Here is a 27,286-nt window from a genome sequence, read left to right on the forward strand (position 1 = left end):
CACATCCAGGGGAAAGCGTCCGGCGGCCAGCGGCAGCCTCGCCGGCCAGTCCGGGCGCGGGGTGGTCTCCGCAGAGGAGGAAGTTCCCGGGCACGGCGGCCTGCGTCACAGCGGGGCTGGGACCGCGGGGCGGGCGGGCGGCGGCGGCGGCGGCGACGACCCCGGGGCTGGGCGCTGGGCGGCGCTGGCTGCCGCTGGCCCGGCTGCGCGCGGGGCGGCGCTGGAGGCGGCTCCGTCCGCGGCCGGGGAGGCGGAGGGGAGGAGGGCTGCGGGGCTGGGGCGGTAGCTGCGTCCCGGCTCGGAGCCCGCGAAAAGGACGAGGAGGAAGACGCCGCCGTGGCCGCGGCCGCAGTGCTCCGGGAATCACACGCCATGAGCAGCGGCCCCGCCGACGACCCCGCTGTCGCTGGCCGCCGCTGAGCCGGACCTGGAGACAGCTCGCCGCTCCCCAGCACCCTCCCCGTCGGCACCCTCGCGCCCAGAGGTAAGGGCGGGGACCGCCGAAGGATGGAGAGGGGTGGCCCGCCGAGGATCGCTAGGCTGGGTCCGCTAGGTGCGCGGGAGCCACTGCTCTCCCCGCCTCGCTCGCGCCCTGCCTGTTCCCGCTCTCGGGCGGGCGGAAGGTGGTCGCCTGCCCGGTGTTTAGTCCTTGCAGCCACCCGCTATTGGGGCTTTGGGACCCGCCAGCGCCTACCCCACCCATCCCAAGCCAGCCCCAGCGTCGGGGCCGGGGACCCCAGGCTGGGGCGGAGCACCGCGCGGCAGCCGCAGGTTCTGCGGACTTGGTGGGGGGTGGGGGGGTCTGGGGGTGGAGGACGAGGAGAAAAGGCGGCCACTGCCTGGGCGCTCGTCCTTCTTCCCTACCTGATAACCCGGTGAGACCCCACGGCCTGTCCCTCCTGGTCTGCTCTCCCTTTGTACCCCCGAGCCTCTGAAGTTAGCACTTTCGGGGGGAGAGGAATTTGATGGTCTCCGACGGGAACCAGAGCGCCCTGCCTGCCCCTTTGCAGGACCCGAGGGGAGAGAGGGTTTAGCCGGGTCGGGATGGGCCCAGAAGCCAGGTGTCTAGGCCGGCGGTTGAGACCAGGGCTGCCGCCTTCAACCCAAACCCAGGGTCGCCGGTCTTTCCCTTTCCAGCTGGTTCCAAGCAGCGAGGTGGCTAGGGATGGAGTTAGCAACTCCGGAACCTTGGGATGTGCTCCTGTAGACGCTAATTCCATTCCTTTCTCCCCAGCCAGTTCTTCCCTCCCCCACCCCACGCCTGCCGGTGTACATCAGATTACAGTTCCTTCAAAAGCTCGCACGGTACCTAGCTCTGAATAACCACAGACACTTAGCTCACATCCCAGGACGGGTATTTCAGAGTGTGAAGATCAAACTTCACTTGGTTTCAAATTCTTTTTAAACATTTGAAACTCAGCAAACCCGTTAGGTAAACACTTGCAAGTCCCCATCCTCCTTAAAGTAAAAAATAAGAACCAGTCATATTTGTGGGAGTGCTGGTGTTGGGCCAAGGGAGGGTTGAGTGGCCCTATTTATTGTAGCTTTATGGGGGAAGAATAGATAAAAGAAATGGCAGTCTTATTTTATTCACATACTTCTTATAATGTAAGAAATGGAGGTTCGACCCATGGGCACATTTACGGAGAGGTATGGAGTGCTTACCTGAGGCATCTGTGAGGCTTCTTCATGGACAAGTCAATAAGATGCCATCTAGATGGGAAAGGAGGCAAAGTGATGGTAACCCCCTTGCTTGGGCCAACACTGCAAAATCGCTAGAACCAAGGAACTTTATACGTGTGTACGTTTTTAAATTTTTTAACGATTTGTGTAAACCCAAAATGTAGATTTAACTTCCCCAGATTTGCTCAGATTCATAAACCGTGTGTTGGGCGTGTGGTTATAGATAACCCATTAGGTGTATACAGCTCTAATCTATGATATTTGTATTTCTTCTGAATTGCTTAATTAGGAAAGACCAGGGGTGTAATCCTGACTTACTTTACTTTGGAGTGATTAATTTAAATACAGTGTTGAGATCAGTTTGTTTGCTTTTTGAGGGGCAGTTGGGAACCAGCTTTGCAAGGACGGCTCCTTTTCATGGTTCACATAATGGATTGACCACAGATGGTTCCTACCACTTCAACAGTGCTATCAGAGACAGCAAGCATGTTTAACAATTTTCTTAGTAATAAAATTATCAAAGTCTTTGTTAATGGTACTAATCTTTTATTTCTCAGATTGACTAAGCACTTTGTTTAATGGAATGCTTTTAGAAGAAAATGCTTTTAGTGAAAAAAAATATGAGGGAGTATAAAAGAATGAATAATTTTCCATTTATGTAAATTTTAACTTTTAAAAACAATACAGGGTTAGCAATTTTTAAAATGCCTAAGGTGTCTAATTTTTACCAAATTGCTGTTATGATTTTCCAATAGTCTGTAGTATTTTTAAGTTATAGTCACCAGGAACATTATAATAGAGCCCAAGTGTAAAACAAATGGGGTGGAAAGTTATACAAATTTTGCCAAGCATTGTGTTAATGATTTAATATGGTGGGTACATTGTTATTATATAGTCGAGCACTGTAGGTACCTAACATACATTACACTTAGATTCATAAAACAAATTTTTTTTAAAGATTTTATTTATTTATTTGACAGAGAGATCACAACTAGGCAGAGAGTGAGAGGGAAACAGGCTCCCTGCTGAGCAGAATGCCGATGCATGCGAGGCTCCCATCCCAGGACCCTGAGATCATGACCTGAGCTGAAGGCAGAGGCTTTAACCCACTGAGCCACCCAGGTGCCCCCATAAAACAAATCCTTAAAGTAGATGGTGCCATCAACTTTTTACAGAAGAAAGAGGGTCAAAGTTTGTGACTTACTCAAGACAAGATAGCTAGCTTAATGCCTGAATGAGGCCAAGCCTCTTTAGCCTTATTGATGTATCTTTTGTTATCCAAAGCTGCCTATCTTTTTTTCTACAAAAATGTATTGTTAGCTTGCTGTAATGACTCTGTGAAGAAGCTGAGATTGAAGAAGTAGAATCACCTGTCCAGAGTTTTCCATGGAACTAGTATATAACAGAATTCACATCTGGAATCAGGGCCATCTATTTCCTAAACCCCTGTTCTTGCCACTGATCTCCATTAAATGACAGATTAAGAACTTAACCTAATGGACATTTCACTTTTTTTCATCAACTGTTCTCATCCACATGACAGTGGCGGTCTCATAGGCTCCAATGCACTCGCAAGGTTTTATACTCATTCCCTGGAGTGCTGGCTGTATCTCCAGCCCGAGATCTCTGATAAAAGCATATTTGCAACCAATGAGGGTGACCTGACTATAAAGGTATCTTTGAATGGACTTCATTTCTCTTAAAATGTAAATCAGGCTATGTTGGCATGGGGGAAAGAGCATGGTCTCAAGATGGGAAAAGCTGGTATCAGATTTTAGCTTTACTGTCCAGTAGGAGTGTAAACTAATTTCTGCTGTGGAATTTTCCTGAGCCCATTTCCTGACATATAATGGAGTTAATAAAACCTACTTAGTTGGAGTATTATCCAGATTAAAGGTAACAATCCATATAAAGGACAGCTCCTGTCACCTACAAGGTGTTCTGTAAATGGTAGGGATTAGCACCCCTGTATCCCAGTACTGAAGGAAATTGCTGCTGGATTTTGCTCCATCTATATTTTACTTGCATATAGTGATTAGTCATTGCTATCAGTGATTCATTCTTCATATGGCTAGACAAAGGTCTAATCTGGTCTCTAGCATCTTTAACTTTTGAATCACATCCTTTTTTTGTAGTCCTGACTTAAAAACATTTACTCACCTTCCATAGTTTTTCATTTGCTCCACTCTGCATTTTTTTTTAGAACTTTATTAGCCCTACTTCAGTGAGTTGGAATTTGTAATTTTTGGCAAACACACTTTCCTGTTTTCTGTGTCTTCTGATTTCACAGCCTTGCTTATCACCCAAGGCACCATGACAATCCCACTGTCTTCCCACCACATACCTCACCCCTGACCAGATCACCGCTAGCTAAAACTCTGCATGTCCTTCAAGGACCAGCCTAAATGCTACCTCCTTCCTGAGTGCACATACCTTCTATTTTAAATCCTTTCTCAGTACACTTATAATTCAGATACCATATACTCCTAATAATTTAAAAATATATATAAGTATATATTTTACTTTTTTAGTTATTTGACTAGATAATATTCTATGAAAGTCTGTACACTCTTTGAGGGCAAGGGAATTTTTCTGTTTCTTTATATTTCTTGCTTAGTATAAAATACAAATAGTTTCTAATTTCTGAATGAAAGATGAGTCAGATATACTGAGGGAGAGCCTTATAGTAATTAGGAAAGGGGCCTAAATTATTTGTCCCTGTCACAAGATTATTAGTGACACCTTCCCCTTTATTTTGAGACTTGTTTGTCCCACCCTTCTCCACCAGTTTAATTGGTATTACATTTACTGGAAGGCCTTTTTTTCTTTTTCTTTTTCTTTAGTTCTTTCTTTTTTTTTTTTAAAGAGAAGGTGGGTGGGGCACAGAGAGAGAGGGAAGAGAGAATCCCAAGCAGGCTGTATGCCCAGTGCAGAGCCTGACCTCGGACTCCGTCTCACAACCCTGAGATCATGACCTGAGCTGAAATCAAGAGTCTGTGCTTAACTGACTGAGCAACTCAGACATCCCTGGAAGACCATACTTCTTAAAGCCTTGGCCATTTGGGACCAGATAAGAGAGCTATGTTTCATTAATAAATGGCTCCTGTGGTAGTATAGAAAACTCATTAACTTTGCAAGTACTGAGCCCATCAATAGTATTTGAGTAGTTTGGTATTTCCAGTGGTCCAGATGGATTTCTTTAATTAGGAATAGGATTTACCTGAGGGAAAGGAATACCTATCTTGAGAGAAGGTTGAGGTAATGAGCAAGGAGGATTTCAAATCCTTTTGGATGGTAATAGGACTAACCATGGCACAGTGCCGAGACTGCAACCAGAAGTGACCTTCTGGTTGAGAGAATCAGCACAGGGAGAAGACGCAGACCATTTCCCACAAATATGAGAGGTGGGAAAAATGGAAGTGGTAACAGAAATGAAGCTTAACTACAACAGTATATGACTGAGGCCTGCTAGATAAATGGTATTCCTGGAGTGTAGAAATAGGAAAGACACTGTGAAGCAAGATAGGCAGGAGAGGAGAGGAACTAGGGTGGCCTCAAACGCCCAGTACCTTAATATATTCTCATTTGCTGCCTGGGCTGGACCAGAAAGACAAGAGGATAATCTCAGAGGTTTGCTTACAGTAGATAGTTTGGCAGGAACATCTTGAAAGTTTCCTAATTATAAGGAATAGAGAATGACTGAACTCTTCAATAGAGAATCTGGGCTATCTGCTTAGAAGTGTAACACACTCACAAATTCTGGGAGTGAATTTAGGATCACTATGGTATTGGATGGGTATTCCTCTAAAATATGGTTCTATAGGGGCTCCTGGGTGGCTCAGTTGATTAGGCATCTGCCTTCAGCTCAGGTCATGATCCCAGGGTCCTGCATCAGGCTCTCTGCTCAGTGGGGAGTCTGCTTCTCCCTCTTCCTCTGCTCTTGTGCTCCTACTCATGTGCTTTTTCTCTCTCTCACATGAATAAAAATAAAAAAATCTTTAAAAAAATCAAATAAATAGAATAAAATAAAATATGGTTCTATAGTCTGTGGTATATCAAATTGTGAATGGCAGCTGGTAGAAAAATGGTAATGTGGATTCAGAAAATGAATAGGATTTAGAAAAGGGGCAACTGGCAAAATTCAGAAATCATTTTTAAGAAAGATGCCTTAAAGCTTAGGGAAGTAACTGAAGATGTTTCAGATGACTGAAGTATTTTGAGTCAAAGGAATCCAGAAATATATGTTGTTTGAAGAACTCTTCTAAGAACTGGGAAGAACCAGAGCTATTCTGTTGGAGAAGGGCCGGAAGGTAGAGCAAAGGGGAGCTATTTTGGCTAAGTCCTAAAACTACCTGAATGCTTGAAACACTAGGGAAAACATAATGGAGCTCGTAGAAAAGTGTTTCCAACCTTTTTTTTTTTTTTCATTATTACTCTCCCTCCACGAGTTTTTTTTTAGATAAATTGTTATATTGCAGATACGCTGTATATCTGTTCATGAACTGTGGCCTTTTGACAGGCTACAGACAGTTATTTAAGATTTTTTTTTTTTTTTTACCCTGCCTTTCAAAACTGATTTTTGACAGCGACTAGATTGCCCCCCAGTTGAGAACACATGGAGTGGCATGGTTCTATATTATGCCCGAAAATCATAAAAGGGCCAGAACTAAAAACATAAAGAAAAGTCAATACATGTATTTGTATGAATGTGTATGGTACCTTAATTCACAAATTCTCTGGTATTAGATTGTTCTTTTCTTTTTTTGCCTTTATAAAGAGAAGCATACTCTATCAGCTCTTAAGCTGAAATATACTTGTAAAAAAATATAAGACTTCTATTTGTCCCAGTTCTCCCTTGGCAAAATTATTAAATTTATAAAGTTATCTTCCAAAGCCCCCTCTACCTACACTCTTTTCTTTCCTGGATAGGAAGCCCTTCCCAGACTTTAAATGCTCAATACCCTTTATTTACTTATGTTATGCTGGGAAGGCTCTGCTATTAACTATTCATTCTCGTAACCGGTCAATTATACATGAGCATAAATTAGTTTGTCTCTAATAGAGCATTTGTATTTTAAGTCATTTATTTATACTTATGAAATACTGCGTTCCCTTCCAAAGAGATTTCAGTTCGTATCAAGTAGATATTTGCAGGGGAGTGGGGCTGTGATGTCATTCTTTGCTTTTTCATGTTCTGTTCCTTACTCCAGTTCCCTAGGGCGCATAAGGCTGGGCTTCTGGTGTCCAGTCTCAGAAACTGCAAGCCTTAGAAGAGCTTGGTTTTTTTGTATATTGACTTCTTTCAGCATTTGGAGCCCATCAGCCCTGGCACAGTCCCTTTCCTGCAAATAGCTCATCCTCGTCTCCTCCAGCTTTTGTTTTAACTGTATTGCTCTTTTTCCTTTCCTTCACTGTCAAATCTCCAGTAATTGTTTTTCAACATCTTTTCTTTATCACCTTTGGAGCTGCACTGAAACCTCCCTGAGGGCAGAGACTGTATCTGTCTTGTTCAGTTCTGTACCCACAGCACCTACACGGAGTCTGGACATAGCTACTCAAGACAGTTGTGGGATAAATATTTACTGGTAGATGTTACAGTAACATTTCTAAGCTACCAGTTTGGAGTGTATCCTTCTCCCTTTCTGTTATTTTAAATTCTGATTAGGAAATTTGAGAGTGTAACTAGAAGTTACCCTTCTTAATAGGGTTATGAAATATGTACAGGGAAATATTTCTATATGTGATTGGAAATTAGGGGCTAGCATTACATAAAATATATCTGAGGCAAAAGTCACTAAATAAGCTAAATGATTGAAAACTCAGGAGTCCTGTGACTTCATTCTGTGTATTTGAAGAACTTATCAAACCAACAAAAATTATTAAATACTCTTTCTCAAATATTGTTGAGGTTTATGAAAATTAGGAAAAGGTTCAGGGGGTGCTCTCAGGGTCCTGGGATTGAGCACCGCATCAGGCTCCCTGCTTGGTAAGGAAACTGCTTCTCCTTCTCTTTCTGCCCTATTCCCTACTCATGCTCGCTCTCTCTCTCTCTCTCTCTCTGAAATAAAACTATTTAATAGTTGTGTTTTTTTTTTTTTAAGATTCAACTGTCTTTTTTTTTTTAAATGGGAAATATAACCAATAAATCCCACTTCCAGAAAAGTATTATAGAAGATTCTTAAGCTAATAACACCTTGATTTTTCTAAATAACTATGAAAATAGCTTCATTAGAAAAACACTCCCAGGCTAATTTGTATTATCTCCCTTGACATTAGCTCTAGGATAATGTTCTTATCAGCAAAGTTGGGAAATACTGTCCGCACACACAACTTTCTAGTTTGTTTGAATATGTTCATTTCTGTATCACTAGTATTTAGAATAGTGCCTCACATGTAGCAAAGGATCAATAAATATTTGTTGAATGAGTAAATGAATGAAATCCAAGATGGAGAAAGACTAACCATATGCCATGAGGGCAAAAGCAAATTTATTCCTAAGGAAATGGTACCGGATGACTAGTAGACTGAATAGACTGTTAGAAAAACTTTCTAGACAAATCATTTATTTATGAGCATACGTTAAAGTTCTATTCCAGTCTGACATATGAGAGAAAAGGTTTCTGGTAAGATAGTTTGAAAATTCATTCTTACTAGGGACATCTTATATAAAAGTAATGGATGGTTAGACATCAATATGAGACTAGATAAAGAATGTGGGTTGAAGGTTATTAGACTATGGAGTAACAGTTGGCAGTTAACTGGGTGGCTTGGTAGCTGGTTTCCAAGGACAAGCCTAATCCCCATTTCACATTGTACAGAAGGCTAGCCTGTGCAGTAAGAATGAAAAAATTAAGACCTAAAGATGAGAAAGGGTAAAGTAAAAGTGTCTCTCCTTATAAACTTTGTGATTAGAAATTAGGATTTCAGGGGCACCTGGGTGGCTCAGTGGGTTAAATCCTCTGCCTTCGGCTCAGGTCATGATCCCAGGGTCCTGGGATCAAGCCCCACATCAGGCTCTCCACTCCTTGGGGAGCCTGCTTTCTCCTCTCTCTCTCTGCCTGCCTCTCTGCCTACTTGTGGTCTCTGTCTGTCAAATAAATAAATAAAATCTTAAAAAAAAAAAAAGAAATTAGGATTTCATATACTAAGAAATCTACAAAGCAGCAGTTAATAATAATTGCCTCACTAATCTCTAACTGACCTGCAAGTATTTAAAATTTACCCCAAAATCTTAGAAGTAAATATGTTGACAGTCATTATTTCAGTCAATCCTTGTACATAAACATGCAGAAGATTTTACTTGTCCCAAGAGTGTATCCTAAAAATGTAATCACATTAATAACATTTTGTCTATTAGCTTTTTTCCCCCCACATGAAAGCTTTCCCCATAATGTGATTACAATAAACAGAGCAGCCTACTATTGACCTAATTAAGGAATTAAGGAGCAAATCAATTGAAACTAATGATCTCCAGCATCTCTTTTACTTATGCATGCCATGTTCTGGATTGTAGGAGAGGGAGGAAACCTTTGATGCTACCTAGAAACTGTCTAGTGTATATCAGATATATTCTGAGTATAAAAAAATCACCTGTCCTTATTGCTCCAAATTTGGAACATAATCTTAAGACAACATTCTAAAATGTTGTCAGAGAAAAATATAGATGTCCAGTGATGAGATAAGGCCATTTTGTTGGTTGTTGCATTAACTACTAACCACTTAAATTACTAACCACTTAAATAAACCACTTAAACTACTAACCACTTAAATAAGTCTATTTTAAAAAGTCAGAATTCTAATTTCACTAGAGGTCAGGAATCTCTAATTATTCTGCTTGTTGACTTTCATATATTTACAATTTCAATTCCGAAAAACAGTATAAAAGCAAAAAAGCTGGGGCATCTGGGTGGCTCAGTCAGTTACGCATCTGCCTTTGGCTCAGGTCGTCCTGGGATGGAGTCCCACATGGGGCTCCCTGCTCAGCGGGGAGCCTGCTTCTCCCTTGCCCTCTGTTGTTCCCCCTGCTTGTGCTCTCTTGCTTTCTCCCTCTCTCAAATAAATAAAATTTATTTTAAAAAGCACGAAACCTAATTGCCTCTTTGGAAGAACACATTGGGTTGGGTAAAGACAAAAATAACTTTTGCTACCTGGGTAGGATATATAAGTAAATAATTTTACAGCCTCATATTGATAAAAGTCCATCTCAAAAGTTATTTTGAGTTATTTATTCTATTAAGTTATTTATTTTATTAGTTATTTATTCTATTAAGATACTTTAAAAAGTAATTTTATCTCAGTATGTGTTATTTTTCAGATAAATCACATAAGCTAAGCTAAACCATGGTGGATGACAGTAATTAAAATGTTAGACTTTACTTTTTAAGATAAAATTAATTTTATAGAGCATGTTATAAAATGATCATGACCTTCTTTGAGTGTTATAAAGAACAAATAATGTTTGTAATTATGATATGTAAACTTAAACTATCCCTTGATAGTATTTTGTCAAAGATTATTCATTCATTATCTAATTTTAATATTAGTCCCAAGCTTTAAAATTATCTTCAATTACAATTTACACTGCCATTTAAAAATAGTATAAGGGTATCTGGGTGGCTCAGTCAGTTAAGCATCCAACTCTTGATTTCAGCTCAGGTCATGATCTTGGGGTTGTGAGATCAAGCCCTAAGTGGGGCTCCATTCTCAGCCCAGAGTCTGCTTGAGAGTCTCTCTCTCTCTCCCTTTGCCCATCCCCCCCATGTGTGTATAGGCTCTCTCTCTTTAAATAAAGAGATAGGGGCACCTGGGTGGCTCAGTGGGTTAAAGCCTCTGCCCTCGGCTCAAGTCATAATCTCAGGGTCCTGGGATCAAGCCCCACATCGGGCTCTCTGCTTAGCAGGGAGCCTGCTTCCCTTCCTCTCTCTCTGCCTGCCTCTCTGCCTACTTGTGATCTCTGTCTGTCAAATAAATAGATAAAATCTTTAAAAATAAATAAATAGATAGATAGATAAAATCTTTAAGAATAGTATGGTTCCTATTCATATTAAAAATCTATCAAATAGACATGACATTCCACAGTTTCACTTTACTGCAGCATTGCCTAAAATTTATAACCACCATTAAAAAAACATACTAGCTGTAATTCAATTTTGTTGAACATATCTACAAACACTTAAATTTTTAGTGTAAATAATGATCTGACCTATGATATAAATACAAGAAATTTAGTAACTTCCAATTAAATATGCATCTTATCAGAGAACAGATCAGTCATGCATAAGCTAAAATACATTTTAACCGCTTTACTGAGATATAATTTCCATACTATAACACTTAGTTTAAAGGATACAATTCAGTGTCTGTTAGTATAATTATAGAATTCCTCACCATAATCTAATTTTATGTTTTTGTCACCCCAAAAAGAAACCTGTACCCATTAGCTGTCCCTTCCCACCATGCCCCCCCCACTCTCCCTCCTCCCAAGCTCTAGGCAGCCACCAGTCTGTTTTCTGTATCTATAGGTTTGCCTATTCCAGACATTTCATGTGAATGGTATCCTACAGTACATGGCCTTTTGTGACTGGCTTATTTCACTTGGCATACATTTGAGGTTTATCCATGTTGTGGTATATATCAGTACTCCATGATTTTTTTTGCCAAATAATATTTTATTGTATGGGTATACCATATTTTCTTTATCCATTTATCAGTTGATGAATGTTTAGGTTGTTATAAGGAATAATGGTCTCATGAATGTTTGAATGCAAGTTTTTGGGTGGACATATGTTTTCATTTCTCTGTTGGATAGATTTACATAGAAATGGAATTGCTGGGTCAGGTATAACTTTGTGTTTCAAATTTTGAGGTGAGTTTGATGAAATGAGGTATAATTTTTGCATCATGTCCCAAACTAGAATAAAATTAGGGCTGAGATATTAAACTCATTAATTTTCATTAAAAAATAGTTTAACTTGTCCAAGTATTCATCTTTAGGAATATCCATTGAACTTTGAATTTTAGTATACTTCAACCACAGTTTGCAAAGTACTATTAAAGCACCGCTAAATCTCTTTAAATTTTGGATTAAAAATTCTGGTTAAGAACTATAGAAAAGGAGGCACCTATGTGGCTCAGCTGGTTGAGCATCCAGCTCTTGATTCCAGCTCAGATCACAGTCTGGGTCCTGGGATCAAGCCCCACATTGGGCTCTGTGCTCAGAAGAGAGTCTGCTTGGGATTCTCTCTCCCCCTCCCCCTGCTCATCTTCTCCATCTTTCTCTAAAATAAATAAAATCTTAGGAAAGAAAAAAGAAATACAGAAAGCACTACTGAGGGCTAACTCTATAGCTATTTTTATATTTTTGGATCCCTGATCCTTAGGAACTGAACACCTCCGGTTAATGCCAAACTTCTGTGCATTTTCCCCCTTTTTGTTGTACAGTGGAGGAGGGATATTTTTCATACCCCTTACTCTAGAAATAAGTGTTTATTAGCTTCTGCCTAGAAAATGTGAACCCCATTCATTTAAAAGTCTACTGTCTTGTTAGTTTCCCTCTGGAAAGGGGTAAAGTCACCTATAAAATTAAAATATCTCTTATTGGTTAACATTTTTTTCAGGTACTGCTCTTTTGCCTGGGATGGTGATAGAGGCTGTCTTGATAGATTGGATCTGTTTCAGTATATTTCACACTATTCTTCTAATTCACTGTCAGACCAAGACCTGGCAGAAATTTCCCTTAACCCTTTCTCCCCACACCCTTGCAAAATCACCTAGACAGATTTCCCTTTTCCCTTCTTTTCAAAGTGAATCTGTTTGTTTAAGGAAGTATTCTCCTAACACACAAGAGACAAACTCCTGCAACCACTTAATCTTCATTCTTAGAGGTGTCCTAAGCAAGTGGGAAGCTAAAGGTCTAGTAGGGGCCCAAGGGACTCACTCACCATAAAAACAGAAGACTATAAATAACCGCTTCCAAACACAGGCGAATGAACAGAAAACCTCTGAAAAAAATTCCTATGTACAATTTTCACTGTTAGATACAAATATATACACATTCCGACTGCAAGCAAAACACAGAAAACTTAAGACTTCTATGAATGTTGTCAAAGGATAATTTTCAAAAAATTGAATGTGACTCTTAATGTAGAATGAACATGTTAAGGATTTATTCAAGCTCTTAATAAAGAATCCAGCTGGTTCAAAGAGCATTCAAGGAACTATCTGAAAAAAGAATGTTAGAATAACATTGCTAGATGAGATAGAAAAACTAGGTAATGTCCTTCAGGGCCATGAAAAATAAACAATATTTGGGATTTTCTTTTATACTGGAAAAAAATCTACAAGTCTGGAATTTAATCAGCAATATTTAGCAAGTCCAAGAAAGTTATATTTCTCTAAATCTTTGGGTGAACCTGTCAAACAGGTCTTTAGTATTACATCAAAATGGTGTACTGCCTTCCCTTTGCCTCATTTCCAAGTCTTGGGTACTTTTTTCTTAATAATGCATACTTTTGCTCACCCTAAATTTTCTTTTTAAGGGCTTTGACTGTTTCTTAGCAAAGTAACAGACATTTAGCCATAGAATGTGTCAAATACAAAACACTGGCCATGGAATTCCTTAAAACATGGGACAGAAACTTTGGGTTCTACACTTGACTCCTTGGAAGTCCTTTATGTCTCTCAGATGTCCGTGTACCTCTTTAGCCTCATTCTGGGAAGGAGTTCTATTTGAACTTCAACCCCATGTTCAACCACTTCGTAGGGCCTAGACTGCTCTCCAAGCTTTCAACTTGGATGGCAAGTCACCTAAGCCCAGTAGAATGAGAATCCATTCAGATGGCCAGTAGACTCGGGCATTTAAGTGCTCAAATTGCCATAAACCAGCAAAAACTCCAAGGCCCAGGAAGAGAAACACAAAGCATGTCAATAGCATGCATGTCATGAAGTCTCTTAATCCAGAGGCTACTCGCAGCTCTGCCTCTTCTGAGCTGAGTGAGTCTCCATTGAACCTTCAAGAACCATTACATTAGGCATTGGCAAACTGTGACCCATGTAGTTTGGGCCTGCAACCTGTTTTTTATCTGGCCCACTTGCTGAAATTGGTTTTTACATTTGTGAAGGGTTGTTTAAATTTTTTTTTTTAAAGAATATGGAACATAGACTATATGTGACCTGTAAATCCTAAATATTTACTATCTCTCCCTTGTTAGAACAAGATACTTACCCCGGCACTTTAAAAAAAAGACAACTTTGTTGTTAGTATGTATCAAAGTTCTATAACCAACTTCCTGTAAAAGAAAAGCTTTCTCATTGGCTAATTTAAAGATTTGCTCTTGATAGGGACATTTTGTGGGAAAACAGAATGGTTAGAAAAGCATTAGATTTGACATCAAAAGAAAATAATATTTGTTAAAGGGCACTAAACTTGGTTGACAGTTGGTCAACTGTGTGGGTGGTAACTAACTTCCCAGAACAAGTCTTAATGTCATTAAAGTTCATGAGAATCAGTTACTTGAGGTTGTATTGAGAGCACATTTCTTTCTGGGAAGAGGGCAACTTATATCATAGAAACAGATTAGAAACAGTTTTTCTTTAACAAGGCAATGTATTGTGTATTTTAAAAGCATACACTGGGATGCAGTAAAAGAAAAGTAGACTCTAGGAACCTTTGATACCACACTAACTCTTACAGTTTAATTTAGGACTACACTAATAAATAGGAAGATGAAAAATTTGGGAGTCAGAAGACCATCACAAAGAGGATTAAAGCATTGAAAAACTGAATCTATGTGGAAAAAATGAAAGGAATTGGATGTTCCAGCTAAGATGAGGATGACAAGGAGAAATCTTACAATTACTTCCATGGGTATAAAGGGGACTCCAACTGAACATGAAGAGCAATTATACATCTCTTCTCAAAAGAGTTAAAAATTTCGGGCACATGGGTGGCACAGTCAGTTAAGCATCTGATTCTTGGTTTCAGCTTGAGTTATGATATCAGGTTGTGAGATTGAGCCCTACATTGAGCTCCATGCTGAGCATGGAGTCTACTGGAGATTCTCTCTCCCATTCTTTCTGCACTTCTCACTCATGCTCTCTCTTTCTAAAACAAATAAATCTTAAAATACAAAAAAAGAAAAGAGGTTAAAAAAATTAACTTGCAGCATGAAGATGACATCAAGACATCATCCTTTACACAAATTTTCATAGAGCCTGGGTCCTTAAGACACTTTAAAAATAGAGTAGAAGGGGCGCCTGGGTGGCTCAATGGGTTAAAGCCTCTGCCTTCGGCTCAGGTCATGGTCCCAGGGTCCTGGGATCGAGCCCCGCATTGGGCTCTTTGCTTGGCAGGGAGCCTGCTTCCCTTCCTCTCTCTCTCTCTCTCTGCCTGCCTCTCTGCCTACTTGTGATGTCTGTCTGTCAAGTGAATAAATAATAAAAAGTCTTAAAAAAAAATAGAGTAGAGTTGGGGCTCTCTGCCATGGATCGAATATGGTCTTGCCTGAAGGCTTAGTCAGATAACCCCTTGAATTCATGTATTTTTCATTTAAGACCATACTGGATACAAGTCATCAAGTCTGCTATCCTTTGAGGAGATTAAAACCAGCATTGTTCCTGAGGACTTACTCTGTGCTGGAGAGGGTAAGGTAAACAAATATATGACTGGCAAAGGTAAAGGGTAGCACTACCACAGGGGACAAGGAAATATTTGCAAGTATTTTAAATATCTGGAAAGGGAACCAATGAAAAATATGGCTTAGAAGGCAAAGACCTGAACTCAGGGAGAGAGCCTTCCCTGTCAGAAGAAAGAGCAATCCAGGCAGAGGGAATAGTGAATCTAAAGGTGTATCCTTGGCATGATGAGGAACAGTAAGAGGGTCAGGGTGAGGGAAGGGCACTGAGGGGGAGAATAGCTGTAATTAAGAGAGGATATTGTTAAAAGAAAAAAGAGAGAGAGAGAGAGGATATTGTAGGCTCATGGAGTGTCTTGACCACTTCTTTTTTTTTTTTTCTTTTTTTTTTTTTAAGAGTTTATTTTTAGGTAATCTCAGCACTCATTGTGAGCCTCAAACTCACAACCCAGAGATCAAAAGTCAAATGCTCTACTGATTGAGGCAGCCAGGTACCCCCCTACCCTTTTTAAAAGATTTTATTTTTGTCCACTTCCAATCTGAGTGAACTGAGGAGCTGTTAGAGGATTGCGAACAAATGAGGGGGAAAATCGAACTTAACTTTTTAAAAGATCATTCTGGCTGCAGTGTAGAGAAGCCCTTAGCCAATTTTTTTTGGTCTTGGGGCCCTTCACTCTTACAAAATTATTGAAGACCCCAAAAGAGCTTTGTGTGTCTTATATCTGTAGATATTTTACCATATTAGGAATTTAAAACTAAGTATTTATTTTAAAATGACAATAATGAAGCCACCAAAAGTTAACCCAGATAATGTATTTTAATGAAAATAACTGTATCCTCTTCCAAAAAAGAGATAACAACATTGTTTACATTTTTATAGTCTCATCAGGGTCTGTTCAGCCTGTTCACTGTCAGATGTCATGTAGCTTCTAGAAAACTCCACTGTATACTCAGGAGAAAATGAGAATAAAAAGGCAAATAATGTGTAGTATTCACCTTACTGGTCCCCTGAGAAGGCACCTTTTGAGAAAAAGAGGCGGAGAAGGGACCATACTATGAGAGGCAAGTATGGAAGCGGAGACTAGTTAGAAAGCTGTTGCAATAAACCACGAGAGATCCACCGGTGGCTTGGGTTGTAGCAGTCAATGTGGTGAGAAATAGTCCTGTTCTGGAGATAATGCAAAGGTTGACCCCTGTAGGTTTTGTGGACAGAATGGACCTGATTGTGAGAAAATAAAGTCAAAATTCCAGGTTTCAAACCAGAAGAACTGAAATATGGAACATTGTGGGAAGAGCAGATTAGGGGGTGAAATGAACTCTTGATTTGGACTTAATAATTTTGAAGTACCTGTTAAACATCCAATTATAAATATCAAGTCTGCAGCTGGATATTTAAAGCTGGGATTTAGAAGGATTTTTTTAAATTGCCTTTAGATCCCTCAGTACTTTTTATTTATTTTTATTTATCTATCTATCTATTTATTTATTTTTATTAACATATAATTTATTATTTGCCTCAGGGGTATCATCAGGCTTACACAGCACTCATCATAGCACATACCCTTCACAATGTCTATAACACAACCACCCTCTCTATACCCCCCTCCCACAGCAACCCTCAGTTTGTTTTTGTGAGATTAAGAGTCTGTTCTGGTTTCTCTCCCTCCTGATCCCATCTTGTTTCATTTTTTCCTTCCCTACTCCTTAAACTCCCCATGTTGCCTCTCAAATTCCTCATATCAGGGAGATCTTAAGATAATTGTCTTTCTCTGATTGACTTATTTTGCTCAATATAATACCCTCTAGTTCCATCCACATTGTTGCAAATGGCAAGATGTCCTTTCTTTTGATGGCTGCATAGTATTCCATTGTATATATACACCATCTCTTCTCTACCCATTCATCTGTTGATGGACATTTAGGTTCTTCCCATAGTTTGGCTCTTGTGGACATTGCTGCTATAACCATTCAGGTGCACATGCCCCTTTGAATCCCTACATTTGTATCTTTAGGGTAAATACCCAGTAGTGCAATAGCTGGGTCATAGGGTAGCTTGCTTTTCAACTTTCTGAGGAACCTCCATGCTGTTTTCCAGATTGGCTGCACCAGCTTGCATTTCCACCAACAATGGGTTTCCCTTTCTCTGCATCCTCGCCAGCATCTGTCATTTCCTAACTACCATTCTGACTGGCGTGAGGTGGTATCTCATTGTGGTTTTGATTTGTATTTCCTTGATGTTGACTGATTTGGAGCACTTTTTCATGTGTCTGTTGGCCATCTGGATGTCATCTTTGCAGAAATGTCTGTTCATGTCCTCTGCCCATTTCTTGATTGGATTATTTGTTCTTTGGGTGTTGAGTTTGATAAGGTCTTTATAGATTTTTGGATACTAGCACTTTATCTGATATGTCATTTGCAAATATCTTCTCTCATTCTGTCAGTTGTCTTTTGGTTTTGTTGACTGTTCCCTTTGCTGTGCAAAAGCTTTTGATCTTGATGAAGTCCCAATAGTTCATTTTTGCCCTTGCTTCCCTTGCCTTTGGTGATGTTTCTAGGAAGAAGTTGGCTGTGGATGAGGTCACGGAGGTTGCTAGCTGTGTTCTTCTCAAGGATTATGATGGGTTCCTTTCTCACATTGAGGTCCTTCATCCATTTTGAGTCTATTTTTGTGTGTCGTGTAAGGAAATGGTCCAGTTTCATTTTTCTGCATGTGGCTGTCCAATTTTCCCAACACCATTTGTTGAAGACTTTTTTCCATTGTTCATTCTTTCCTGCATTGTCAAATATTAGTTGACCATAGCACTGAGGGTCCATTTCTGGGTTCTCTATTCTATTCCATTGATCTATGTGTATGTTTTTGCCCTCAGTACCTTTTAAAGAAAGAATGCATAAAAGTAAGTTCTGAGGGTGCCTGGGTGGCTCAGTGGGTTGAGCCGCTGCCTTCGGCTCAGGTCATGATCTCAGGGTCCTGGGATTGAGTCCCGCATTGGGCTCTCTGCTCAGCAGGGAGCCTGCTTCCCTCTCTCTCTCTCTGCCTGCCTCTCCATCTACTTGTGATTTCTCTCTGTCAAAAAAAAAAATAGATAAAATCTTAAAAAAAAAAAAAAGTAAGTTCTGAGCCTTTCAGTGTCGAAAATCTATTATTTATTTTACTCTTAGCCTTGAAAGTTAGTTTGGCTGGATATTGAACTCTAAATTAACAATTACTTTCACTAAGAATTCTAAAGGTTTTCTTTTTTACCATTATATTTTGGTATGTAGTATTGTCATTGAAAAGTCTCATGCTGGTCTGGGTTTTGTTTCTTTGTGTGAATCTTCTAACTTCTCTCCCACAGAGGCTTTTAGGATTCACCTCTTTATCCCTGAGTTCTGAAACCTCATCATGGCACAGGTATTTATATCCATTCATTGTGCTGGACACGTTGGTCAGCCTTTTTTAATATTGAGTCTCATATCCTGCAGTTTGGGAAAATTTTGCAATGTTTCCCTGGTAGGTTCTGCATTCATTTTATCTTTTTACTCTATGAACTTTCTGTCTTTCAGCTGTCAGATCTGGAATCTATATATCTATTTGTTCCTCCCCTTTGCCTTTTTATATGACTTTAAGATGAATTTCCTCAGCATTATAATCTAAACCATATATTGACTTTTTTATTATCTTATTTTTAATTTCCAAGTTTTTTCTGATGTTTGTTTTATGAACACAGTATCTTCTGCTAGTACCCTGAGAATATTAGTTATTAATTTAAATAGGGTCTGTTTGTGTGTTTCTCCTGCTTTTAGTTTTTCTGTGCATTCACTCACTCTTGATTATGTGTTTATATCTGAATTTCAGGTTGGAAGCATTCCCCAAATGGCTGGTAATCTATAATAGTGTTTTCACATTTAATAATGAAGTATAGAAAGCTGTTTAGGAGTATTGTGTGAATTGTAGAATTTATCTACCGAAGAGCTTCCCAGTGGTTTTTGAGATGGTAAGCAGCCTTTTGGGGAAGGCTTCCACTTAGACAACATTGTTCCAGGATTACAACCTAGCATCTTATTGCCTTTCAGGGTCATGTCTACATCATCTTTATCCCACACACAACCCAGTAGTGAGTGTGTGTGTGTGTGTGTGTGTGTGTATTGTGTATTGTCCAGTGTATATTGACTGGACACATAGGGGTGAGACTCTTTTTATTGATGTGAAAATACCAGGCCTGTAGGACTTGTCTAATATAGTGTGGTCAGAGGTGGAGTTTGGTCTCGAAACTTGAACTTCCAGCCTACTGTTCTTTCTACAACTAATGCTCTTCACACTTTCCATCAGAGCCTTCCACAGGATAGAAGAGATTTTCAGAAATCAGACTTTCAGAACTTCAGCTTGTTTCAGAAATCTAGAGTAGAGCTAGAAGCATTCTGTTGAAGGACCAATTTTCATTTACTATCTTGTATTTTAATTTTAAAAAGCACATTTAACTACACCCTTGTTGGTTTCAATATAATAATTTCTTTTAATCCAAAATCTTTGAATAATGTCAGTGTTTCTATAAAATCTGCCATGTGTATCCCGTGGCTTCTCATCCTCCCCATGTGGTGTGCATACACCTCCTCCACCGTGAGCACTGGCCCATGCGACTAGAGAGTTAGGATATTATTGCAAATACTCTTAGAGTCTCTGCTTTCTCCATCCCTAACAGTGACTGAAATAAGAAAGGACATTCTTTCTTTCTCTCTCACACCAGTGGGAACATAATCTTCTGGATATATGATGTCAAGGTTCAGCCTCCTTGTCTTGACATTCTAGCATTGGTATCATGTATCCCTCACTGGTCTGATTGAAGATGATGAATACTAAGCCTTCATCCCAACTCGCAAGTGGGGAGGAAGATACTTTGAGGGTATACTCCTTGCCTTGAAGGGCACAACTCAGAGTTGATTATATTTTTTTCTCTTTCTATTTCACTGGCCAGGACTAAGTCACATGGTCACCCCTGGAGGGCTGGCACATGTACTTACCTATTATCATGTAAAAAGGAGAGACTGGATGTTGGGAGACAATAAGTGATCTTCTCTCCCACCGTGATATTGCTATCTTATAACTGAAGGCACAAAAAGCATAGGCGCACACATTGTTGACCATCCCATAGGCCCCAGAAAGACAGCTGTGTTGGTAGATGGCAGCAGTCAGAGGAACAGCCTTTCTGAAGTTGTGTGTTCTTCACAGAAGCAGGTCTACCCACCTGATGGTGTGCAGTGGGAAAGGATTTGTCCTTAGGTCAACTGCTTGGTTAACCTTACCATCACTTTATCATTATCTTTAAGATTTCCTTCTACTCAAGAGATTCCTAAAACTCCAGGTCATACCCTAGACATGCTTGGTGCTGAGTGAGTAAGCTCCAGGAGCCAATAAGCTGTGGGGGACCTGGCAGATTTGCACATCTGAGGCCTCTGGGTTTGCAGACACCTGGTTCAAGAATTGAGGCAGGGTGGCATTTTCATGGGGTTTGTTTCAATATACCCATGCAACAAAGACAGGTAACACTTGGAATTGGGATGGTTGATTGGAGGAAACTGGCCCATCTTGAAAAAAATTCACAAACATTTTAAGAAGGACACCACAATTTTGGGGTACTTTTTGGAACCTCTCCATAAGCAGTAAATATAGAGAAACATACAGTAAATAGGATTGTTGAGGACCCAAAATCTTCCCAAGAGAGAAGCCTAGCTCATATTTTCTTAATTAAATAATGAGGTTGATAATTGTCATATTTACTGCCAGGCACTTTTCAAACTGTGCATAATTTAAAGATGTTGACACAGAGCTAAATTTTAAATCCAGGTCTTCTGGCTGTAAAATTTGCGTTGTAACCACTACATTAGGTTGAACAAAATGGTGAGTGGGGATGACTTTTTATTTTTGTAGATGAATGTGGCTGTTCATGACTAAACTTCGTGTTCTGGGAATGTCGATGTTCAGTGATGTAATATATACATACGAGGTAATAACAGGGGTGTTATTTATTAGTTTTATTGTGGGCATATAGTTGTTTGGGACTAAGGACTTTAGATCACCCTACACACAACAGCTGTAATCACTTCACAGAGAAGGAACTTTGCACAAACTACCTTTACATTTTATATTAAGATGCTCTGAAATTCATGCCAGTGTTCTAAGTAGGAGCACATCCTTTCTTTGTAGATTCACCTAAGGATGGTCGTGGGCTCAGTAAGCAGTGGCCCCTGGGATTAGAAGAAGGCTGCTGAATTTGATGAGAATGTGCCTCTGCAGAAATTTTCAGGGGATTTGTTCTGCCATAGAAGAGAAAAAAAAAAGTTAGACCCAAACTGGAGGCACACACAAAGGACCATGTCACGTTAGAATATTTTATATACATACCCAAAAATGGTGTAAGGAAGGCGAGGTGTGTTCTCAGTGTCAAGCAGCAAACATATTTATAGAGAACCTCAGAATGTGAGTGTGTGACTTTGAGCATCTTTACACTGACTCAGCTGTATTGAGATTTTTTTTGTAATCGAAATACACCACTGTGCTTTTCAAAGCCCCCCTATGCCACATCCAAATACGAGCAGAATAGGTCCCTTATATGAAGAAACCACAAATCTTGAAAACAGTGGTGTTCCTTGATGTGCTTTGGCCACACTACTGTTTGGCTTAACTAACATTTCTGGTAATGGAATTGCTTAAGTCTCAAAATTAGTTTGCTTAAAATTTTTATGTTTCTGCCAGACCACTTCCTGTTGATATATACAAACTGAATCAAAATTATTTGCATGACATCATAAGTAGTGTAAGTATAGCATCTGAAAACAGCCTAAGGCTTTGATAGATTAATTAATCATTTTGGGTGTGTTTGCTTGGAAACCTGGAGCAAAGCCTGTTGTAAAAATATATTTGTTTTTAGAATATAATCTGAAAAAGAGAAAGTTTGTAACCTCCATAACATTTTAAAATAGTCATTCCTGGGAGCCTGGGTAGCTCAGTCAGTTAAGCAGCTGCCGTTGGCTCAGGTCATGATCCCTGGGGTCCTGGGATGGAGCCCCAGCATTGGGTTCCCTGCTCAGTGGGAAGTCTGCTTCTCCCTCTTCCTCTGCCCTTCTGCCTGCTTGTGCTTGCTCTCTCTTTTGCAAATAGATAAATAAAATCTTTTAAAAAATTAAAATAAAATAGTCCTTCCCCCTCTCTCAACATCTTGTACTCCAACTAAGACATTTATTTTGTGGAAGTGGGGAAGGTAGAGAAACACAATATTTTAAAAATAGACCACTATGTCCTCACTTTAAAAAAGATTTTACCTAAGCACCATCACTGTTTTTATATTAGAATCACCTCTGAACAGGATTGAAGAAATCTTCCTCGCCTTTTTTTTAAGATGTTATTTATTTATTTACTTATTTACTTAGAGAGAACGTGAGTGGGGTGAGGAGCAGGGGCAGAGGCAGAGGGAAAGAGAGAATCTCAAGTAGACTCCACACTGAGCGTGGAGCCTGAGGCAGGGCTCCATCTCAGGACTTTGAGACCATGACCTGAGCTGAAATCAAGAGTCAAATGCTTAACCGACTGAGCCATGCAGGCACCCCTTCATTGTCTTTCTAAAACTAAGCAATTTGTATAAAACTGAGCCTGTATCTTATTCTTCATTATCAAGTGATAAACTATGTTTATTAATAATATGGATGCTCAATATGCTGAAAATGGACAGTTTTCTCACAGGAAAGTGGACTCTTCATACTCTCATTTAGCTATTGGATGAAGTAGATTCTACCCTTTAAATTCTTTACAGTTATTAAGTGTTTGACCAAGAGACTGAAGAGCTAAGAGGTTTAATGCCAGAGTGTTAGGAGCCACTGCCAATGGAAAAGCAAACAGAAATTTAAAAGAAAACACACACTAGTGTAATACACACACAGAGAGTAGGTATTATCCCCTGAGTATAATATAAATTTAAAAGAAAGCATCTCCAATATGATAATGTAAACTAATACGAAATTTTAAGTAGCACCACTCCCGTTTTTAAAGAAATTCTGTAGGGAAAACACCCTTTCTTGTTAACTGTTTCCTAAATTAAATCTCAAAGGAATTCAGTCTTCAATTCTATTGTTTCTATTATCTGTGGAATGTTAGGTTTAGTGACTGAGAACAGCTGGCTGTAAAAACAGATTCCCTCGCTGTAGTCAGGCTTCTCTGCTTACCACTGTGTACCTCTGGGCAGGACATTTAAACGTTCCACAGACGTGATCTCTTCTGTAAGCATGGGCTCACGGTACCTGGAGCCTGGGGATGTTTGGGGATGAAGTAATATGTTACATGCCAAGGTCCAGACCCTAACCAGGTACACAGCTAACCTTAGCTCACGTTGTGTTGGAAATGCATTTTCCTTTATACATGAAGAGATCTTTGCTAGGTAAGCTCAATACTCACTGTCATTCTAAAATAAAATGACTGTAAAATTAAAATGGATTGCAGTTCTAACATTGACAAGCATCGTCTGCATTTCGAGAATGTTCTGGAAGGGTAAAAATCATTGCTACCCGCGTGGAGCTTCTTGTCTATGTCCGACCATGACTGCTCAAACTAGGGCAGAGGCTCAAAGTGCCAACGTGAGCAATGCTCTGCCCTTGCAGAGCGTTTGGGGATGAAGTCCTATGTTACATGCCAAGGTCCAGACCCTGACTAGGTACACAGCCAACACACGGAGTTCCCGTGTGGGAGGAGGGGGAATTGATGGTGTGTAAATAACCCAGGGAGGGGAGTGAAGGATGAACAGAGCAGGTAGGGGAAAGTGTTGATCCTGGGCTGCATATGAAAAGACTCAGCCACAGGCTTCCAAAATAGGACTCTGCCCTTATGGTCAAAGACCCTCCCAGACGTCCTCCAGCGGCATGCATTTCCAGGGGGCCCCAGGGAGAACCTGTCTTGAAGTGCTGTTCTGGGGAAAGAGAGGGTTGGAGGTACACAGGAACTGAAGGCATGATTAACCTATTCCTTATAGCTATAAAATATACATGTATAGAGTGCTGAAGTCCTTCTAAATAAGCGAGTTCTGCTTTGATAGGCCCAGATGAAGCTCTGGTTTTTCCTTCAGATTTCATCTAATGTTTTATCACAGGAAGAGGAATTAAGGTGTTTGTAGGGAAATAGGTCTCAACCTCAGCTGCGTGCTGAGAACCACCTGAGAAACTTCTTGCCCAGGGGCCACCCCAGCTCTTCTGACTTACTGGACCCAAGCATCAGTATTTTTAGAGCTTTCTAGCTCATCCCAGTGTGCAGCCATCAGTGAGAGCCACCCTGGGTAGTTCTATCGACCCTGGGTTTTGTTTTCCCCAAGATGTTCTAATAAGCTTGAGAAGACCGGCTCAGCCCAGATTCTGTCAGCAGGTTTTCCAATTGACAGTTCGTAATTTCCTATCAGGTCACGTGTTTTCCCTTTGGAAACACATGCCACTTTCTGCCGTTTCGTAAGTGACGCTGGCTCCCAGGGAAAGATTTATCTTAGGCTCTGAGTGGAGCGGCAGGGGGCTTTTCTCTGCTGGCATTCTGCCTCCAGAGAGAGTCTTGCCTATTTTTTTCACATTTCCAAGGCATGACCAACTGACAGGTTTTGTTCTAGAGCCTTCTATTCAGTCATTTAATAACGGGTTTTTCCTGTCTACCTTAAACTTCTTACCTAGTGGTTTGAAGTCTGTTTTTGTACCCAAAGTTGAAGCATTTTGTATCTGGTGCCTTAGTCTGTCCATGAACTTGAAGGTTCTTGACTCACCTGCTATACGTCTATATTCCTTTGTTGATCTCAGTGTACGTGACATTCCTGTATGGGTTCTGTTTCTACTACCTTTTCTTTTAGCAAATATCTATTGAATGACAAATATGAGCCAGACCCTCTCCTAAATGTTACAGACAAAAGAATGTCCAAAGCAGGCAAAAATTCCTGCCCTTGTGGGACTTACATTCAAGTGAGAGGGAACAGAAGAGGAATATATAGGTAAAATATGGGGTATGTTCAAGGTGCTAAATACTGTAAAAAAAAATAAGGCAGGGCAGGAGGCACAGAGTGCTGGGGCTCAGGGTGAGTTGTGGTATGAAATTGGCTTTGCCATGTTATCCAAGCAAGAGCTGGTGAAGTCTTGGACCAGAGCATTGGTGACAGAGATGGTGAAAACTGGTCAGAATCTGTGTATGTTTCAGCGAGGCCTTCAGAAAGTAAGGGATTGCACCAGACAGATATCATGAAAGGGAGAATTCCAGGCAGAAGGTACTGCAAATGTCCTGAGGCAGGAGTGAACCTGGAGTGTTTAAGAACCTGCAAGAAGGACCAGTGCCCTGGTACAAAGTGAGAGTGAAGGACAGAGCTAGGATACTGATATTGGAGGGGGGAGTGGTGTAGACTGCATGGGGTCTTACAGAATTTTGGTAAAGCTTATGGCTTTTTTTTCTCTAAGTGAGATGAGCAGAGGAGATGTCTAGGAGAGTGTCTGGCCCAATATTTTAATACGATCATCTGGCTGCTCTGTTGAGACTTAATCTGCATGGGTCAGTGGTAGAAGCAGGGAGATCTGTTCTAATAGCAATAATCTAGTTGAGAGATAATGATGGCTTGAACCAGGATAATAGCAACAGAGATGAGTCAGAAACAGTTGGATCTGGATAGAATTTGTAGAATTTGTTGCTCTTAAGTGTCTGATGTTTTTCCACATTCCTCTTAAAAGAGTCTCAAACTCTAGTAACAGACACAAATCATTGCAGTTATAGGAAAAGATTAACTTTCTGGCTCTTGAATACCCCAAATTCAGTATCCTGTTGTTGTTTTTTTAAAGAGCAGCAGTATTGCTGATTTGTTCTACTTCTGATCCACCTTAACTTCTCACCTTTTTCTGCTCTCGGGCATTACTGCTCTGTTGCCGGCAGACTATATTGACACAAATAATCAGTGATCACTGTTGCATTGCTGTTGCCTAGTAAACACCTGTTCTTCCTTTCTTGTGGCCTTTACCTGATTCCGTGGTAGGTCCCTGGAAGGTGGCTTAGGCAGGCAATGGGAATAGAGGAAAGAACATAATCCTACTAATATTTTTATAAAGGAACCTTGGGTTCAGAATAAACCAGGCTGAGAACACCTCTTTTCCCACTCCCATCTTCCTTCTCCCAACTCCTTGAACAAGACCACACACACACACACACACACACACACACACAAAGTCTCCTTTTCAGCCTCTTCATAAATCTCTCAGGGGGCTTTGGATTCATTCTTTGCATCCCCTTTGCCTCTATGTGGAGTGCAGTTTGCATGAGAAATGCAGTGTGTTGTAAGCCATCTGGTGGTTCTCCTCCCCAAGACTAAGTGCACTTAATTCTAAATCCTGGTATTCCCAGAAATATTATCTGTTACACATTTTTAACCACTGGGAGAATTTCAAAATAAGTATATGTTTGTCTTTCATTCCACAACTATTTATTGAGTACTTTCTATGTGCCAGGCACTGTTTTGCACACTGGGAGATAGGAATAAACAAAATAAAGTTCTTGTTTCTTATACAACTGAGCTTATAACTCAGGAGACAGACAACACAAGTAAACAAGGGAGTGCATATGTAGGGCATCTGTCAAAGATAATGCTGTTGAGAAAAGTCGCTTAGAATGAAAAAGGGAATGCTGGACCGGTGTGCTACTGGCCCTAGCAAGTTGGTATTCATATTTTAAATAGGGTGACCAGAGAGGGACCTGGGTGGCTCAGCTGGTTAAGCATGTATCTCTTGATTTCAGCTCAGATCATGATCTCAGGGTCATGGAATCGAGCCCCGCATGCAGTTCTGTGTTCAGTGGGGAGTCTGCTTGAGATTCTCTCTCTCTGCCCATCCCACTTGCACTCACTTGTGCTCTCTCTCTCTCTTTCGCTCTCTCAAATAAATCTTAAAATAAAATAAAATAGCATGACCAGAGAAGGCATCAGATAATACGACATTTGCACAGAAAC

At 40.3% G+C, this 27,286-nt stretch overlaps 1 protein-coding gene across 1 annotated transcript in view; it reads left to right on the forward strand.

Moving 5' to 3' along the window:
• The first annotated feature begins 317 nt into the window (after positions 1-317).
• The window catches only part of LRRC8C (leucine rich repeat containing 8 VRAC subunit C), an 82,176-nt gene continuing 55,207 nt past the window's right edge, over positions 318-27,286 (forward strand). The window contains exon 1 of the mRNA XM_044238650.1: positions 318-484. The gene's annotated coding sequence lies outside the window, so the exon portion shown is untranslated. The remainder of the gene's footprint in view (positions 485-27,286) is intronic.

Source organism: Neovison vison, chromosome 2 (genome assembly GCF_020171115.1).
Source record: "Neovison vison isolate M4711 chromosome 2, ASM_NN_V1, whole genome shotgun sequence".
Lineage (NCBI taxonomy): Eukaryota > Metazoa > Chordata > Mammalia > Carnivora > Mustelidae > Neogale > Neogale vison.